Genomic DNA, 19516 nt, shown 5'->3' on the forward strand with positions numbered 1-19516 from the left:
TCTTCCAATGTGTCCATTGGGGTAGTAGTAGTAGTAGCCTATATGCAGTACCATGGCTGATTTGTCAAAGAAATGCAATTGGATATTAAATAAAGACAGAAAGAGACAAAGCAAAAGATGACATGAGAGTCCAAATTGGACTGACATTTACTTACTGGAAAGATCTCAGAATACAGGTAGGACGCAGGATGCTGAGTTAGCCACTGCTAGAGGGCACCTAAATGAGAAAAAAGTCAAAGTTCAGTAGTGTTTCTTTATGCCATAGGTAAGATGAAAAGAAACATTTTCTACAATGTTCTACCTTGTAAAGCCTTTATTATCATTCTTTGCTCTTCTTGCAATGAATATATGCTTCACAGCTAAGATGCTGTTAGCATGTACATTAACCTCTTAGGAGCCACCATTGTTGATTACCAGTACTAAAAAGGCCTCCATAGCTGCCATAATAGGATACTGACTAGTCCAATGCAACTTTCTACTGTCCTAACATTTTGGATTCTCTCATGACCCTGATAATATCTCAAGAACCCAGCTGATTTGCAAGACAACAATAAAATTAGTCCAATAAAATTAGTCCACATGTCTTCATGATGCCATTAGCAATCCACTCCTTGCATGGGGAACTTCTGCAAATGATTTCTTAAATTTACTATTGAGAAGGCTCATTTGAAGACACAGGAATATTGCTAAACTGTCCACCTGTATATTCATGGACACTTGATTGCCAATACTCGATTCATAAATAATTTGTGAGAAGCTCAACCGCGTCGTGGTCAGGCATGTTTATGAAGTTAATCATTAAACACTCATTCCAGATGCATCTGTGAGGCTCAAAGGATTCCTCACATTCAAAGAACAAATAAACTCACACTCACAGACATACAACAACCTACTAAGAAGAATTGACCTTACAACTGTTATCCTCCATTAATGTGACGGACTGTTGGCTCCAGAGGTTTTGTTAGAATTCAGAGGATTTCGTTTATGTCTGGCCAAACAACTCGGACCTTTTATTCATGCAGAACTTACAATGACCAGTTCTCCATTTTCCACATCATAAAAAAGTAATGGCTCTCCATATTTTTATTCACAACAACTTTCAGGGCTCTTGATTTCTTTCATTACATCTCAGACTGAGCTTTGGTTTGTATTATTTGGGTGTTAGGACCAGAGCTCTGAGGACTCACTCACAGAAGTGGCAGTAATCGGACTGCCTGATTGCTAGGCCCACTTCAGGCCTGTCATTTCTGTTATATACCTGTAATCCCTTCACTCACTGTTAAAAATGCAATTAACAAAATTGTTGTCTTTCTCAGGGACCAACCATTTTCCTGAATCAATTGGTCAATTACCAGGTTGTCTTCAGCTTGACCCCATGGGCTAATGGCTTTGGAGGATGGCCAGAATCTGATTTCGTTTTAACTGTGCCTAATGGGCTGTCAAGCTATATTTTATGAATGCAGACCAACTGTGCACAGAACATCCCACCACATTATTAGACATTGGTTCTATTCATTGATTGGACTCTTTACTTTAAGATAATGATTTCCTCCTTTTTTAATGCATGCTGGTAAATCGGTTAAATACTGTCTATTATTGGAAGATAGCATGAGATACATTTGAAATACAGAGATTTTGTTTGACTGAAATGTTATCAAATCATACTGCGCAATGCATCAAAATGAGTAATGTTCTCATAATTTTGGTTTGTCCACCTGAGAGGAGGAGGAAGACGAGGAGGGGGAATCAGGTTGGAGGGGTGTCTGTGTTTCATTTCAACTATCTTTTGAATTCTTGGTGGCTAAGGAAATATTAGATAATCACTTCTCAGACTTATTACTTTTTGAGTGATTAGATTTAAATTGTTCACGCCCAAATACCCTGTAGGCATTTTTTATAAACTGCTAGTTTTATTCATGAGTTTTCAGTATTGTAAATTTTGCTATAGGGAAACCACTAAAAGTAAATAATTCACTGGAGTGTGATAGTTACATAGTTGGTCTCTCCACCTGAGTAAAAGCTATCAGATCTGGTCAAGTCATCTGCTACACTGGAAATGCTGAAATCAGTGTGCTGCCACCATGTTAGCTCTCCATCTCACACCCTCCCCAATATATCTCACTGTCTGCATCTTTACCATTCCCTTGCCCTCTTTTTTTTGTTACTATCTCTGACAGTCTTCTCCATCAGCAGCTCACATCTTTATATTACTCCAATTTTCACACGGTGGGATGGAAATTGAGTGGGAGGACTGGGTTACAGGATAAGATGGAGGTCTCAGAGTGGTCAAAAATAAAATCCAATTTCAAGCAAAAAAAAAAAAAAAAAAAAAAAAAACTCCCCCCGCCCCCATTCAGCCACTCCGCTACTCCCCATCTTTCCATCTTCAGTCAGTCTTACCTGTACATCGCTGGAATCTAAATAGCTGACACACAGCGGGAGAGCAAAAAAGATGGAGACCATGCGCCGACCCACCTCCACTCTCTCATAACTGATGTAACTTTTTAACTTAGCCATTTGGTTCACAGGTAGCTCTAACAATGTGCTCAAAGGACTTATTAATGCTCAAAGCTGCAAGTCAATATGTGAAAACATCTAAACATTTTTTGAATGACAAGAGGAAAGTCAAATGTACATCTCACATTGCCTTGTCGATCTAATCCGACACCCTTGTAGGACTTCTGACAAATGAGAAGCCAACGAGCTGTTGTAACCAAAAAAAATTAAACAGAAACAGCTTTGAAGGTTTGAATAGCATTTGTCTCTTTTATTTTCTTCTGTTCATTAGATCAGAAGAAATCTGCATGCACAAGATGTGCTTTGATAGCAGCTTTCCTGAATCAAAATCAGATTTTGTCTTTTCATTCTGTCTCTTATGTTGATTTTATTCTTAAACCACAAACCCTTGTGTGGGAAAAAACAGACATTTTTAGATATATCTGGCCAGCAAATTTAGGAACCGTCTACTTATTTTTGGATCCTCCAGAGCTGTAATCTAGTTGACTGACAGCAGCACACAATACATACTTCCACTCCTAACCTGAAAACATTCAGTGAAGGCAATGCAATTCATGAGATGAGAACATAGACAGAGAGAGAGGTGAGAGAATCTGTTCAAACAAAAATAAAAAAGGGAAAGGAGGATGAAAGACAGCAAAGTCAAGAAAAAGAAAAAAAACATCCCCACAAGATCTTAAATTTCTTCCTACTACACGTTTTTGAGGTGGAATCTCCGTCATTTGAGACCTCACCCTGACACTATTACTGTTACCATGCTGTCTGCCTGACGTGTCCCAATTGTGAATGAATACACTTTTTTTTTTTTTCGTTTGTACAAATCCACACAGTGCAAAAACACTCAAGTCATTCGGGTGTTTAAATTATACAAGCAGTAGACAAATCCCATCTTTTCTGTAGGAATCAAGTAACATTTGGGGTAGCTGTTGTTTCAGAAGGTTCCTGGTTCCAGCCCAGCTCTTCTAGTCCACATTATGAAGTGTCCTTGGGTAACATAAAAAATCCAACCCTGTGTCCAGTTTGCTTTTCACTTATAAGTCGCTTTGGATAAAAGCGTCAGCTGAATAAATAAATGTAAATATCCCACATTTGCCATTTTTCTGGCTCTCAGTTACTGCAGACGCAAAACAAATTTTCATGTGGATAAGGTCACTTCAAGGATTGTGTTCGGTTATGCAGCTGTCTGCTGAATTTGACAGGGACACAAATGTCTTTTGGAGTAAGTTCACTTAAAAGTCCAGTGAGACAAAGTAGATAACGTAAACTGTGAAGACATGAGGGCAGTTGAGGACACAATGCAAGCTATCAAACCACTGAACGTGTCCTCAGTATAAACTTCTTTTGATGCACAGAGCACGGCTTGCTCAATCGTTAAAATTACCATTTAAACCGGCAATTTTCTGACAAAAAGTAAAATGGTCCAAGTGATGCCTCAGGCACTTTTTTCTTCACAAAAATATTTAATATTGGACAGGATGAGAGACCATATGTTTTGTTTACATCAAAGTGAAAAATAATCTTGCAGACATTTGAGTGCTTTGAAATAGAGTGTAGGTGAAACTGCAGACCATTTATACAGTTTAATCTCTTGGGAAAAATCCATCTCTATAGGGTTGCACTTATGTTGGAGGATTATGTTTATATTGTTAGTTTTTGAGAAAAATGTTTTGTAATCCAACCAGAGAGGGAGGGGGAAATCCATCTTCATTAAATAGTCTTCAGCGTTGAACTGGAAAAGAGTCCATTGAAAAGTGTCTGCCATCACAAGCGTATGAGAAATCAGGAGAAAAGCTCTGAACAAAAAGCCATTTTCACCAGATAACAGAATATCACTCGCTCAGAGGGATTTTGTTCAGCTGTGATGATAGCGATGATCCTGAGCTCATTGTAAGGACCACTGATCTGAAAATAAAAAAAATAATAAATTAATTTAAACAAAGAGAAAAAAAATAACACTTGCAAAATCTCTTGCAGCCCATAGTCATGAAGATTTCTACTATTCATTTGATTGTACAGAAACATCTTACACATAAATGATAATGTTGTTTTACAAATTCAGATGTGCACACACACACACACACACACACACACACACACACGCATGCACAACTATTTTTTCCCCCTGTCAAAGTCTTTGAGCTTCTCATCTCAGACCTCATCAGACCTGCAGCTCATGGCTTGGCTTCATAGTCACTTTGAAATAAAACAAACTCTGATCAATACACACATCAACATGATGACAAGAGAGAAAACATTCAAGTAACCATCTTGTTATGTTGTACAGGGGTCGTACTAACAAGCATTTCATGCTGCTAGTCTGATTGATGCTAATTGAATTTCACCATATTTAACATGCATATATACAAATATAAACATGGGGAAGTCAGTGCATTGACCCTGTAGTCAGGCCAGGATTAACTATTTCAAAACTACCTGCAAAACACATTACAGCAGTGAATGATGAGTTACCAGTAGAAGCATCTGATTGGTGTGGTCTAGGGCAAAAATCACCGTCTTATCTTTGATAAAGACTTCAGTGAAAAACTTTATGCTAATTTGGAAGAGTGCAGGTAGTGCTGATGCTCTTTTGAAAATCGGTGGGTTGTACAGAAACTACTGCAGTATTAACCCTGACCTGAGGGGGTGTGATAATCCTAACTGGCAGTACAGTAGCATTGGAGCAAAAATGCTAAAACCAGTTGTTTACAAGTGCAGAACTGTGCATTTTCCAAAATTCATCCGACATATTGACCTAACTATGTAGGCTACAGTTAATAGTATAATTATGACTACATTTGACTGGTAGGTGTATTAGTCATGCTTATTACATGGAAGGCATTTGAATCTTATTCATAATCTCTACCAGAGTTATACATTCCATTCTTTGACCAACTCTCTTTAATTACTTTTTCCAAGACAACTGATCTGTTATTATTTAGTTTTGTTGCACTCAGTACATGTACTGCCAGTAAATTCACATAAATGAACTAATACTTAGGATTTTATTAACATCAACTGCTTTCAAAGCTTGATTTAAACACTACACACTGTTACAAGTTTGAACTTATCATTTGAATATTCCTTTAGTATTTTTAAAAATGTAAACATCTTTATTTTGATTAGTTATAATTGCATTATTCTCACTATTCTATATTTCACCTGTTCACCTATGTTCCACTCTCTTGTGTTGATGCTATTTATTTTTTCCTCATACCTTTATGCTTTTGCAAACTGTCACTATCAAATGCACAATGCCTCACCAGCACATTTGATTAATAAAACTAATATTTTCTCCCATTAATTATTTCATGGCCACTCAGATTTACCGGATGTTCCTGTGCATGTACTATAAACAAAGAGGCTCAAACTAGCTCCACCTTCAGCAGCAGCAACAATAAAACACTGTTCACACTCTGATGATGGTACTTAATATTTTAAACACATTTTACCACTAATATATATCTACTTTTGCTTAAAGCCAGAGTAAAGAATTGTTAAGAGATTTTCATAGACTTTCTGCTTAGGATTTTAGGATTTAGTCTAGAATTCACCAAACAGGCCATCTATGTCACAACTAGCTAGCTAACGGTTAAGTCTTTATCACGGAAATACAGAGCAACTGGATTAATTTAGTGAAGATAAGTTAAAAAGGAGACTCAACAACCATACTTTTGATATCACAGGATTGTATGTATACAGTCTTAATGGACCTTTAACACACCATAGAATAATTTTGTGAAGTGCCAGCACCAAATAGCAGCACCATAGAAGTTAGCTGTTTATGTACCAAGAAAAAACAAGTTTTAGGAGTAAATGTGTTCAATCAGGCTCAGTAGCATGAATTTGCTGCAATGAAAGAGTTTAGGATTGCCATGAATATGAGCCTCTTTTTTCACCCTGATAGTTTTAAAAACTTTTACAGCTGGGATTAATGGCTACACCTATACACTACTGCAACCATCATCTGAGTCTCTTCTTTCCCCACTGACTTGCTTATGCAGCACTAATATCTTGGCTGTACCTTCTGCAAGACATACCCACAATGGGAATGTAAAATGTACATTTAACAATGTTAAAAAACTTTGTTCAAGCTGGAAGGCAAATAAATATGTACATAAATATTTTGTATCTCCCGCATGCATTTGTGAATTTCCATCTAATTGTTAAATGGGGCTTTGTTTGGGCTGTAAGTGTGGTTCACCTGCACTGGTCTGAAATCTGTTTATCAGTATCTTTAACAGACACACCCCCAGCATCTCAGAGCAATGTTCATTTTCTTACCATTTTGAACCTTAAATTTATTCACTTATTGATGGTTTCAATTATTCAGTTTGGTGATTTTAATTAAAACAAATAAACTCAACACCTTTTTTTCCATCTTTCATTAGATTGTAAGTAGGAGTTTGAGTGGATAATATTTACTCAAACTAAAATAGTACATCACAGGCAATGCCATATGTTTCTCTTTTGAAACATAAATCTTACAAAAAGACATTTTTGTTCTCCTTTCTCTGTGAACGTCTGCTGCAAAGGCAGCCTTCCTGCGTTTTCCAGGCAAGTATTTGTCTTCCATTTTCACTGATAAATTTTGGTTATCTTGAAAGAATGTGTGAAGCCTCTACAGTGCTAAGCCTGGTCTTGTGCACATGGGCATGAAACTCGTCCTTCAAGGCAGTACAAGATGTGCATTTGGTCTCAGAGCAGCATTTAAGGATTTTTTTTTTCTTTTTGTTTTTAGGAAATGGGCACAAAACCTCAAAGTCAACTGAGATGAGTACCCACTGGATTGCTTTCTTTACCTTATTGTGCTTTACATTAATCACTTACATGCACAGGTCAACTTGTAACACAAAATGGCTTTCATATGTAGGTCTGTATTGACCCTTTGAGATTAGAGGATGATTTGTGTTGCTAGTTAAATGTTATAGGCATCATGTGCTGGAATCAAGGAGTCTTTCACCAATGAAATGCAACATTATTATCCCAAAAATCCACTTGAAAGTTATTAATACTCATATCTGAATCTGTTCCATGGCACTGGCAGCAGAAAGTGTTTGGGATCAATGTGGATTAAATAGCCTAATTGAAAAATCTCTCCGATAGTTATAGCACAGCTGAAACTTCCATTATTCGCTTTTTTCATAAAATAAAGAACCCATCTGTGTTTAAATCCCAGAGCATATGCCAAGACTCTGGAGAAAACAAAACAAATGCTGTGTAGCTAAATTTAATTTACCTGGTGTATCTGCAAATTATTTCAAGGCATCGCCTGGTCACGCTTTCCTTTCAGATGCTCAGGTAGGCAAGCTGTTCCCGAGGTATCACAGCTTCTAGAACAGAAACAGCACATTCAGGTTATATTAAAGTTAAGTTAGGTGCAAGGTAATTTTTATAACAGCTGCTTTACAATTAGACTTACATTAAACCTCTGAAGTTTCTCTTTGCTGGGTGGTAAAAAGTAAGATACAGTTCTGTGCCAGGCTGAGGCAGAGAGTATAGAAGGTATAGCTGCAGTCTCCTGAACACAAGCCAGAACACAGGTCTACACACATCTGGCAGCAGATGTCACAGCAGCGGTCAGAGCAATATCTACAATCCTCACACACACAAGGGCAGCCACCGGTCTGTCTGCATTCCTCCTTACTTTGTAGGGAGGAGTTGCAAGGCTTGCAAGACTGTAACCCCATGGGAGAGCCTGCCTGGCTGTTAAAAACACACAGAGACACCAGGAGATGAGATACTGGAAGAAATCACTGTCTGGAAAAATGGTCTCCTTTTCAAGTCCAGAATTGGAATGGAGGATGTTTCAAAAGAAATTTTGTGGAGTAAAAAAAAATGTTAATAATTGGCTGTCAGCCTGTCCTGAAGATTGTGCAAGTTTGCTATCTCAAGTTACGTCCAAAGTTCTTGCTGCAGTATTTGCTGACGTTCTCTGAGAACAGTTAAACCAACTTTCAGATATACTGGTTGATTTCATACTCCGCCGCCTGGGGGTCTTAGTTCAGTCATCATCTCTGACGTTCATAAGACAAGGGATGAAGTCAGTTTGAACAGAGAAGAAACTACCCCAACAAAACGGCATGACAGCCTTAAATGTCACTATAAACAGAGAAATACTCTGTTCTTGCAAACTAAAAATGGTTGTGTCTGGCATAAGAGTGTTTTTTCTGTTATGAGTGTGAAATTACACAAAGAGGCACTCTCTCAGGCTTTCTTGTCATGGGGCCTACTAGATAGGGAGTGTGGTAAGCAAGGATAATGAGCCATGAAGTACAAATGAGTAAAACAATTATTTGATTACAACTACAACACCAACCATGTTAGTCTGGTAAGAAAGAAGAAAGACACTCATATTACTTTCAAATGTTTGGAGAAATGAAAAATCTGTTCTTGGTTTTTCTAAGAATGATTCTTCTTGTAAAAAAAAAAAATTCTGCAATTCTCAGTGACCTCAGAACACACACACGCAGATTGTGTCATGTGAAGGGATGTAGTCTAAGCCATTACGCATCTGCCCTTAGAAATATCAATTAGAAATGCATAAATAGCATGTGTTAGGAGGAAAAAAGACATTTCTAAAAACAATCCAGTGATACAGGAAGACAACAATCTATATGTGACTGACAGGAGAAGCAGCTACCCTGGGAAGACAGGGTGTTACAGGGTTTGAATACAAAATTAGACATTGTTAGTGCTTTTTCAAACTGCGGCAAATAAATATCAAGTTACAAATTGTGTGGCTTTCACAGACTTACCAAAGGGGGGCTGGGACACAATAAAGTTGCGGCTGGCAGTGTTTCAAATTTATGAAAAACCCTCCTGCCTGCACACTTTGCACACACCTTGCAGACCAAAGTGTTCTCAGTGAGCATTTTGAGTGGGATGATTACTGCCAGTCAAACAGGAGAAGAAATCCCTCACCAGACCACGTTTTTCTGAAGAAAAAACATACTTTTCAAGATCAGAGAGACCTGCTTCATACTGGGAAGAGGTAATTTTGCAAAAGTCAATCCTCCTCAGGCTGTAGTTCTCTTCTCTCATCTTCCCTATAATTTTTAGAAACAGCTCTGTGTACTCTGTATGGCTCAAATAAATTGGGTTGGCCATCAAATTCAAAGGCTTCATCCAAATAGTCAAAAATAAGCTAAATAGTCGGTCCTGGCACATGGAAATAAATTAATGCTAGCAGTTTCTCTGCCTCTAAGGGTATCAGTAAAAGAAATGGTCGGTTAAGATGACTTTTCCTTTAGGAAGCATCACATAACAATTTTGCAAATAAGAGATAATACATCTGAGTCTGAAGGAGGCAAAACACAAGAAAATGGGTCTCTCTTTATATAGATCATTTCCATAATGTTGACAACTATTTCTAAAAACAATCTGAGCCCATCTGTTTCAAATACAAACATGTCTATTTGCCATGGGTGACTGCCCCTTGTTATTATTATTACATTGAAGCTGTTACATTAAGCAGTAGCCTGTCATGCTGTTTTTTGCTCAGTATGGGTCCAACAACTAAGATTTTGGTCCTTATTAATATGTATCATGCAAATTCAAAGGAAAATATGTACAGGTACAGGTTGAAAACTCCTATATTAATTCTTTTTGGGGTCAATTTGTGTTGTGTTACATGTATGCTTTTTCTCATGTTTCCATCACAATTGATTTCTTATGAGTTTAGGTTTGAGTTTGGACTACAAATATGGTTAAAAAAATTATGTTTGTTACTGTTTTGACAGATACTATAACACACTAAATTACACTTGCTGGTCAAATATCTTTTTTTTTTTTTTTGACATATTGTCTAAACTACACTAATCTGTGAGGTTTCTGTGTCATGGTGCAAAGAGGAAAAACAATAGCAGAAAGATGGAAGGTCACTGGTCATAGAGATGATTTCTGTTCTTGGCTCTTTGCTAGATCTTAATTAGTCAGGAACCATGGAAACACCACAACTGGTAGCTGTGTTCAGGCATTATGTGGATTTTTTTTTAAGTCATTTCTCACATATTTCCTCCCTGTCAAGCCTTGAAGGTGTCAAGCGTACTCTCTTGAAACATCTTAACTCAACTAAATGCGAAGTACACAGGTGTTGTTTTCAGTCATAGAGTTTGGTCTTATTCCTTAACAGTCCATTTATATCTTTGTTATATATTTTTATGATGTTCAGGGGTTAAATCTAATGCAATTAACAAACTGTAATGGTTTAGTTCATCCTCACCAACAAGATGAGAAATATGATAAGCATCATACAGTTTATTTAGAGCAGATTGCTTACGTTTATTCATGTAGGCATTGACATTTTATGGTGGTGCTGAGGTGAAAAACATAATAAAACATGACATGTTTTCTGAAACTTTGTGTTACGTTTAGTACCTCAGCTGCTTCCTATTAGTCAGCTCACCTTTCTGTAAAGGCTGAAATTTAACACTTGCTTCTTGTAATCAAGGTGTAAATCATTGAGCAAACTTGAGCAACTCAGAATGTTAGAGCATATCCACAACAGCAAAGGTTTTGGATTGATTCAATTGGGAACGTGAACCTTTTAAATTTTGAATGCCAATCCCCAGCAAGGACATATCCTTGTGGATAAAGTGGGAGGGCATTCTCCCCAGAGCGATGGGGTGGAGTGACTTGTAGAGGATACCCGAGACAAGGCTGAGCTTTCTAATCCTAGCCACATATGACACCATCCCGAGCCCAGCAATCTAGCCCGATGGTTTGGCTCAGAAGAAAACTGCAGCCTGTGTGGAACTGCCCAGGCCACACTCAACCACAAGGTCATTTCAGGTGGCGGTGCAACCAGGTGCTAAGGCAGCTGGCAGAACTCACTGAAAGCAAGAAAGTCATTGCAAATAGACAAGCCCAACATCAGCAGAAGCCTCTGGTCTGATTCATTGCAACAGAACAGTCATCACAGACTCACCTATCTTGGCCACAGAAAGCAACTGGTCAGTGAGAGCTGATCATGACTTGCAGCTGAAGTTTCCCATGGACATTACCACCACCACTAAGTGCTTCCTGAAAGACATTGGTTTCTCAGAAACAAATTACTCTCTGAAGAAATGGAGAAAAAAAGCTTTTGGCTGTGGTTACGGAGAAGAGACAAGAGTTGGGGGACCAGAATAGCCACATAGTAGGACCTGAGTACTAAAATCCAGCTGCAAGGAGTGGCAGTGAGACGTCCTTGACCGCTGCCCCACCATCCCGAGATGTAATGGAGGTAAAGGGGTGAAACATCAGTGAAGGATGACATCTAGCTGAAGACCCTGCAGCTGGCATTTAGGCACCTGCAGAGGTGCAACAAGCAGAAGTGCTAAGCATGTACTACCACCAACCTGTAAAATTAAAGGATACCTGCTGGAGCCTCGACTCCATAATAAAGCCAACCATTGGAAATGGTTGATCAAAGATCATTGATGAGTTCACATTTTAATTTTATCAAGTCTTTAACTGTCTTTGAAAACTAATCAGTTCTCTAAAATAAGAAAATTATCCAGTGTTTTAAAATGCTCCTGAGGAAACAGATTGTCCCTAAATTTTTACTTACATATTTTATCCTCATAGGAGTGACACTCATCAGGGTTAATCAAGGACAGAGAACAGACTACATCTGTTCACATGGCAGCTCTCCTGACATTTTATTATTTTCCTTCTTCCTTCTCCCTGTCATTCTGTCTCTTTCCTTTCCCTCTTTTACTCTCTTTCTCCGATTTTAGGCATACACACACATTCCCTCTTGTTCCCCATAACACAAATGTCAGCAAGCTGAATGTGACAGGTGAACGACAGTGAAGTAGATTTGACCTTGACGGCTCTGAGAGCGAAGTGACAGCAATAAAAGGCTGTAGTGAGCTATTGTTGGCCCTGGGGCATCCATTAATGAATGACATGAAACAGCCGTGATATTCGGGGAGAGGCAGAGGAGGAGGAGTGATGGAGGCTAGGTGACAGCAGCCCACACACGGTCCTCACCTGTATCGAGCTAATGTGAACTGGAAGCAGCGCACATGAAGGAGGCCACTTCTGATGTGCATGCAAGTGGGGTTGTCGAAACACACAAACACCGACAAACACCCGCCACATGACATTCTGCCCAAAGGGTGTTTACAGTACTGTAGAATAAATTACTTGTGATTTTTTTAACATTATTTGCTAAGTAGACCCCTCTGCTCCTGCATATCCCACTAAAGCATCGACCATGAACAGAAAAAACCTTGAGGGACTGTTCAGCTTGATCCTGATCCCCTCTTTGTATTGTGCAACCATTTAGTGAATTAATGTAAGTGTAAATGAGGCTATCTGATTTAAAATAGCAACCATAAAGCAATGCTCTGGTTTCTTACAATCTGTACTGTTTTGTCTAGATTTTTCAGCTGCTGTTCGGATAATTATAGATAATGAACTGAGGTGATAAGTGTCAAATCACTAATGGAATGCAGTACTTAACCCTCATAATCCCTTATGTGCCCTTCACTCAGTGTCAGGATAATTAGATTACTGCTGCTGATACTGTTTTTACTCACAATGCTAACTTGCACACATCGCTGTCACGTGTTTATTTGGTGAATGTATGTCAGCAAGGTCTTAGAGTGCTCTGCATGGTCTTTACAATGTGCTTCCACAGCCTGATGAGGATCGCTAAATATAAGCTTCGACTAAGAATTTCAACTGTAAAAACAGTGAGAGATATACTGAGCCTGTCGCAGAAGATGTAGCATTGCTCTGTGAATTACAGTGGTACGTGGGAGGGGCTGGGGGAGCAGGTGGCTACAACATGTCAGCGAGATTGGCAAAACACTCATATTTTACTCCTGCCACCCTCCACCTCCCGCTGTCTCTGCTCCAGCATCCCATATCTCTACTTCACTCCCCTCAAGGGTGTGCAGAGTAAGACTTAATTGTCAGGTGGCACGTTATACCTACTGATGTCAGAGAAAAGAAAAAGACAGAGAGGCCAGAAGAAGAGGTAGCAGAAGGAGAACTTAGTGAATAATTGTGATAATCGTGTACAAATACACACAAATATTTACATAGCATTTGTTCCCACATTCAGCATTCTTTTAACCTTATGAAAGACTTTTTTGTGGTACCTACAGTTGTGGTATCCTTCCCTTTATGGCTCAAATCTCCTATGAAAAAAAACGTTACTAGGCTCCTTTATGGCTTTGTCATTTACATGCTGTTCTAAAAATTCACTGAGCTGGCTTCTGCTGCTGTTTCCTCCGGAAGTCTTTTGGTTTATGTCCAGATATCTTATAAACTGAAAAACTCTCATCAGCCTCACTCGTACTTTCTGTTCAGTACTAATAAGCAAGCAAATCATGGTGACCTTCTGCATGTTATCATGTCAGTATCAAAGTTGGCATTTAGGTCAAAGCTCCACTTGTACCTTTTAGTAGCTGTTGAGCAGGGAAAATGTGTTCTCATTCCTTTCCCCTGCTAATGCTCCAGTTTTTTTTTTTTTTTTTTTTTTTTTTTTTTAGAAGAACGAGTCTTTTTAAAAGCCTACTTCTTTAACTTTTATTCTGTGACCACTCAAGGACAACCTGGCCATCTGGAGTTTTGGGAGACCTTTGCGCCTGTGGTTGGTGCAGCAGCATTGATATGAAAAGAAAGGAAAATAAATAAATAAATAAATGTCTCGTTCTGTTTGGCTCTCCTGATTTAGACTGGCACACTGAGCCCACGGAGCTGCCTGAGCACAGAGGTCATCCATTTATACCATCTTGGGAGACACAGATTTCTTTGTTGCAAACTTTCCTCTGGAATCCAGTCAGGTAGGACATTCAGACAACCAGGATATTCATGTTTAGAGTGAAATTTCTCTGCAGGGCTTGACTTGTTAATGTTGATATAAAAAAATTCAATTTTATGAGTTATCTGTTCAGCTCGGATGACAATATTTCCTCGGATCTGTCAGCTTGAGACTGGCTTGCTGTTGCATCCTCACCTGTAAAGTGTCAGGTGGAACTGATGCAGAGAGCTTCAGCGAAGAGGTGCCACAACAAGCTTTTTATAATGACTAATGTCATCTGTTGAAGTTTCATTTAGTGTACAAAGTGATGGACAAATGTTCTGTGCCAAGGGACTCTGTCATCAAGATGTCTGTATGCAGGAGAGTTTCTGGTACTTGACAAGGCAGTGGGGGTGTTTCTTTATTTATTTTTTATTTTTTTTTTGCCCCTGGTGATGCAAAGAGATCATTTATGATTGGTTTCCCAGCAAGAAGTCAAGCTGCATGATTAAATTGAAAATGTGTGTTGACATGGAGATCAACTGAGCCTACTGAGGCAGCTCGTATTAATGAAGCACAACATAACAGCTGCATTTGCTGGTGATTTTGTATGCGACCGTCATCTTTTCACTGAGCGATCTTCATCATTTTTATTCTTTAAAATAATTATTTGTTAATGTGGGTTTTTATTGTTTTAACTGGAAGAACTGATTGCATTTCTTATTTTTAGTCCTAAAATGGGATAAAACTCAAAAAAGTTCCACAAGTCTTTGTGACAACTTGACCTTAAAAGAATGGAAAAAAAAAAAGGTTTAAAAAAAAAAAAAAGAAAAAAAAAGATCAAGGGTGAAAGAGCTTATATGGGCTTTGTCATCATATGGAATCTGAGATAGTTATTAAGAATCCCTAAATAAATGGAGGGAAATACTGCTGCTTACTTTCATACCGCTGCAGTTCTGCTGTCTGTGTTTGTGTGGATTGCATACTCTACTGGAGTTCGCTTGGCACCCGATGCTTTCTCTTGCCCATTCATCAAAAGGACCAGTGCTCATGTGTGCACAGAGATTTATACACTATGGAAGAGAGGTGGAGAATTAGCACAGATTTATGAGCACAGACTGCAATGGTGAGGCAGTGGCAGCTGCTGCTTGACATTTGAACAGGGAATGTGTAAGAAAATTGGAGACAAGGAAACAGGAAATTAGAACAACAGAGAGGTGGAGAAGAAGGACTAAGGAATAAATGAGACACAAGCTGCTCCCATAAATAAATAAATAAATAAATAACAGGAATGAAAAATGTTATTTGATAGGAAAGCAAATTTCTGACTATTAAACCCTATTTCCATTTTTTCTTTTTTCTTTTTGAGCAGCTCACATCCGCAAGGTGAGAGGAAATAGATTTTAACATTTGTATTTGTTACTGAATAACCTTTAATAATCTTTAATCTGGGCTTAATGATGTTAATCTTTTTATGAATGCTGCAGAACCTTCAAAAGCTTTCAACTCAATGATTTGTAAAGCTGAATATAGCGCTGCATAATAGAGAACTGCAGACATGGTACTTGTGTGTTTTCGCTTCCTTATCTGCTGTGTTAGGTGAAGATCCAAAAGCTTGGACCTGAGCCTCAATCTGAGCTTTAAAAAACTTGCTGATCAAATAAACACCTCTTCTTCTTCTTTCCAATCTTCACTGTCATATCTCACACCTGCTGGAGCATTGGCAGTAGTTATGTGTGTTGAAAACTGTAGGCCACTGTGGACATAAAACCCATCAAAGAAAGGGTGCTGTCCAGAAAGCAAAAGAACACACTTGTCAGAAGAACAGTGAATATGTGTTTTAGAAAATCTCTGAATGAAACTAGAAGGGTTTTTCAAAGGAACATTGTAATAAACTTGTGCTGCATGTTTACATCAATTTTACTATATACCATTATGAGCTAAAATGACTATGTATCTTCAAAATGTTCATGTCTGCACATCTGAAAAGTATGTTGAACTTTGCAGGAAATAGTGAACAAGATATGAATGCCTCAGCTTGTCTACAACACAGTCAGCATCGTCACCTGAATTTAGAAGGCATTCTGGCCTTGTAAGATCAGACAGAGGTGACAAAAAGCATAGAGAGGATCTTTTGGCTCTGGATAGAATGCAGTCACATCTGCTCAGGGTGAATTGTCATGAAGTGGCATAGAGAACTGCAGAGGGCAGTACTCGGTTGGCCTCAAGGCAATGCACCCACAACCAAACTGAGTACAGATCTGACTCACAACTACAGTGTTCAGCTTCCATAACTCTGCTGGTGACCTGCACTCTGTCTACAGCCTTCATCCCAAGTCTCCTACACCCTGTTAGCCATCTGTGAGCACAAACACAAAGCAGGCTTCAGTCCCTTTTACGCTTGTCTTGACTTGATGGTAGGAACGGGAACAGCTACTTGGCATCTGTTGCCTTCACCGTCTGAGAGTCTCTGCAGTTAGGGAGGGATGTTAAAGCTGACGGAGCTGGATCTAAGGCAGGCTGGGAGCCAGTAGAGTGTCTTCATCATTACATGCCCTCTTAAACTGGAAGATCAGAAGGATGGAAAGGAAAAGAAGATTTTTCTTTTGGCCATATGTGTGAAAATACGCGCAAAGAAGATCACTGTGATGTGAAATTTTTTTCCACTTGAAAACTTTTATCTGGCTTGACAAGATGTTCTTCAGGTGTTTATTTTTTATGCATAACAGTAACCTCCTCCTTCACTACACTTCCATATATTTGATCTTACAGTTAAAAAAAATACAAGGGAAGAGGCACAACATTGAAAACGAAAACCTTTCTAATTGAGTATCTATTGTGTGTAACTATACACTGTGGATTTAACAGAGGACACATAAATATTATAAATAACCAATATAAGACTGTTTCTGATATGTCTGACTGTGATCTCTTGACAACTGTATATTTTAAAGTGAAACACAAAAGCTTTGCTTTTGGGAATATAGATACAAACTCAGTAGTAGACTACTGAGGCTGCTGAAGCCCACAGGCAGGTTCAGATGGCTCTATAGACCAGTAGAGGCTGTTGAATCATCATGAGATAATATCTGACTCCCCTGTCTTATTGCCTGCAGGCAAAAATTTATGTGAGCCTGGAATGTGCTCAGTCTATTCAATCTAAGGCCGTTGTCAAAAAGACAACCACAAGCCTGCTCAATGGTTAATGTTTAATGGACTTAAAGGACATGATTGCCCGTTGGCTCTGAATCAATTTTATGGAGCAGCCATATCCTGTGCCAGGATAAAAAGCTTTGGCTCCGTGCTCTTAATGACAAAAATGACCTCTGTCATAAGTGTATGTCTGCTGAAGTTAGTGCAGCTGCCTAATTTCCAACACGCTACCTTGACGTCACAAGGACACTTTATGTTTTTGACATAATCACTCCATAAGAGCCCTCCATGATTAGCTCAAGTGGCTTCTCTAATGAAAATGATGACTTGCTTTGTTAACCGTGTGTTGCTTTAACACTCAGGTGTTAAACAGGGGGGGGACGTGGGCTGCATACTGAAAATGCCAAATTACGATAAGGATAATAAAACCTTAACATGAACAGCTCCATACACTCTCAGAAGCTTTGATGCTGTTATGCTTGGATGTACTTTACAGTCCACTTTATTGTTGCTTTATGAAAATCAATATGTCAGTTTATGGCAAATCCCTCAAATGTTGTCAATAAACTGTTAACGGGTCATCTAATCTCTTGTCCCCAATTGCATTTCTTCAGAAAGTAACGAAGCAGTTTTTAAAGCCTTTATAAAAAAAAAAGGACAAGGCTGTTAATATTTTAATTCCTCTGCAGCCAGCAAATGATCCTGCAAGACATGTCTGAGAATTGCATCTGTCATTATGCAGTCAAACCAATTGTTGGTGTGTCAGAGTTGTATGCTGCATTATTATTTTGCAATGTATAAATTAATGTCAGTTGCTTTGAGTTCAAAACATCTCTGACAAGGTATATTTACATCAACTAAACATCAAAACATATCCCCTGAGTTATACTGTTTGGAAAAGATGAGTCACTCCTTATTTTATAGTCATCTCTTTTACAATCCGTGTTGACAATAAGAAGACAGTGGTGCAGAGCCTTTGGACTGAATCTTAAATTTTTCATCCAGTCCTGTCCTTTCGAGAGAGAAACCCACATGGGAGCATTCTAACTCTGCAACATTCATTTACATTTTGCTACACAAACTCCTGAAAACTACATAAATCACTCTGTCACACATTGGTAAAGTTTAGCCATATGCTATAATGGCATCGGTACAGTGCAATAATTCACATCCATTGATCTGATTACAAGCATTCCGCCCTATAATTCGCTGTGTTGTAAAATCAGCTAATGGATTCAGACTGAGCAGACAATATTTTAATCTCTGCGAGACTGACACAGCTGGGTCAAACGTGATGATTCTGTTTTTAAAATTCTGTCCATGCCTGCTGCTAGTATTAGATTTGGAAATCTTTAGGTTAAAAAATCTTCACACTTTGAAAACCCAAGGGACTGTCTCCACCCTGCCTCCTGCATCACTTTGTGGACAAACTGCAGTTATGTGAGACAGTAAGGAGCATCTGGTAGCAGGTAGCACCTCAGCATAATGTTACTATGGTTGCATCTCTGTTCAGATGATGGGGTGAACAGGTATACAGCATTACACACCCAGTCTTAAGACAGCTACAGGGAAGAATGTCACATGCTAAAACCTGTAAGTAATCTAAGGAGACCTCTGGCATTTTTATCTCTATTCACCCCACCTAATCTCTACTGTGTTCAGGGTATTTTATAATACTATGATATACCATGCCATAGTTGAGAGGCTGGAGGATTTGGCAGTGTGATGTGATCAGCCAAAAGGCATGGCAAAGAAATTGTGGAAGCTATAGATTATTTTGCTCTGCATGCAAAAAGCTGCTTTAATCACCTTCAAACACCTGAATATGAAAGACAAACATATGCTTTATCAGCTAGTGATCTAAAATTATCAAAGAAATGCTTTCTAGTGCTTCTTGCTGTCGCATTTCAGCTTGTCTTTGTTTGCAGTGATACCACCTGTCAGTGATTTATGAGCTGCCTGTCTTGTGCAAAGAAAAGGAGGCTGTCGTGATAATTGATTAGCTGAATTGATTGCTTCAGTAAGAAAACTCAACGCTGCGGCACAGTGTGGTAAACATTGATTATTTCACTGTGTATGTACTGCATATGCTGCCAGCTCTGTTTTTAA

General features: G+C 38.7%; 1 long non-coding RNA gene across 1 annotated transcript; it reads right to left on the bottom strand.

Moving 5' to 3' along the window:
- Window positions 1-551: 551 nt before the first annotated feature.
- On the bottom strand, window positions 552-8651 carry LOC121653225. Its single transcript, XR_006012761.1, has 3 exons — window positions 7937-8651; window positions 7754-7847; window positions 552-4419 (listed from the first exon to the last, which is right to left on the bottom strand). It is a non-coding gene; the product is annotated as an uncharacterized LOC121653225 (long non-coding RNA).
- Between the last annotated feature and the right edge of the window lie 10865 nt (window positions 8652-19516).

Source organism: Melanotaenia boesemani, chromosome 2 (assembly GCF_017639745.1).
Source record: "Melanotaenia boesemani isolate fMelBoe1 chromosome 2, fMelBoe1.pri, whole genome shotgun sequence".
Classification (NCBI taxonomy): Eukaryota; Metazoa; Chordata; class Actinopteri; order Atheriniformes; family Melanotaeniidae; genus Melanotaenia; species Melanotaenia boesemani.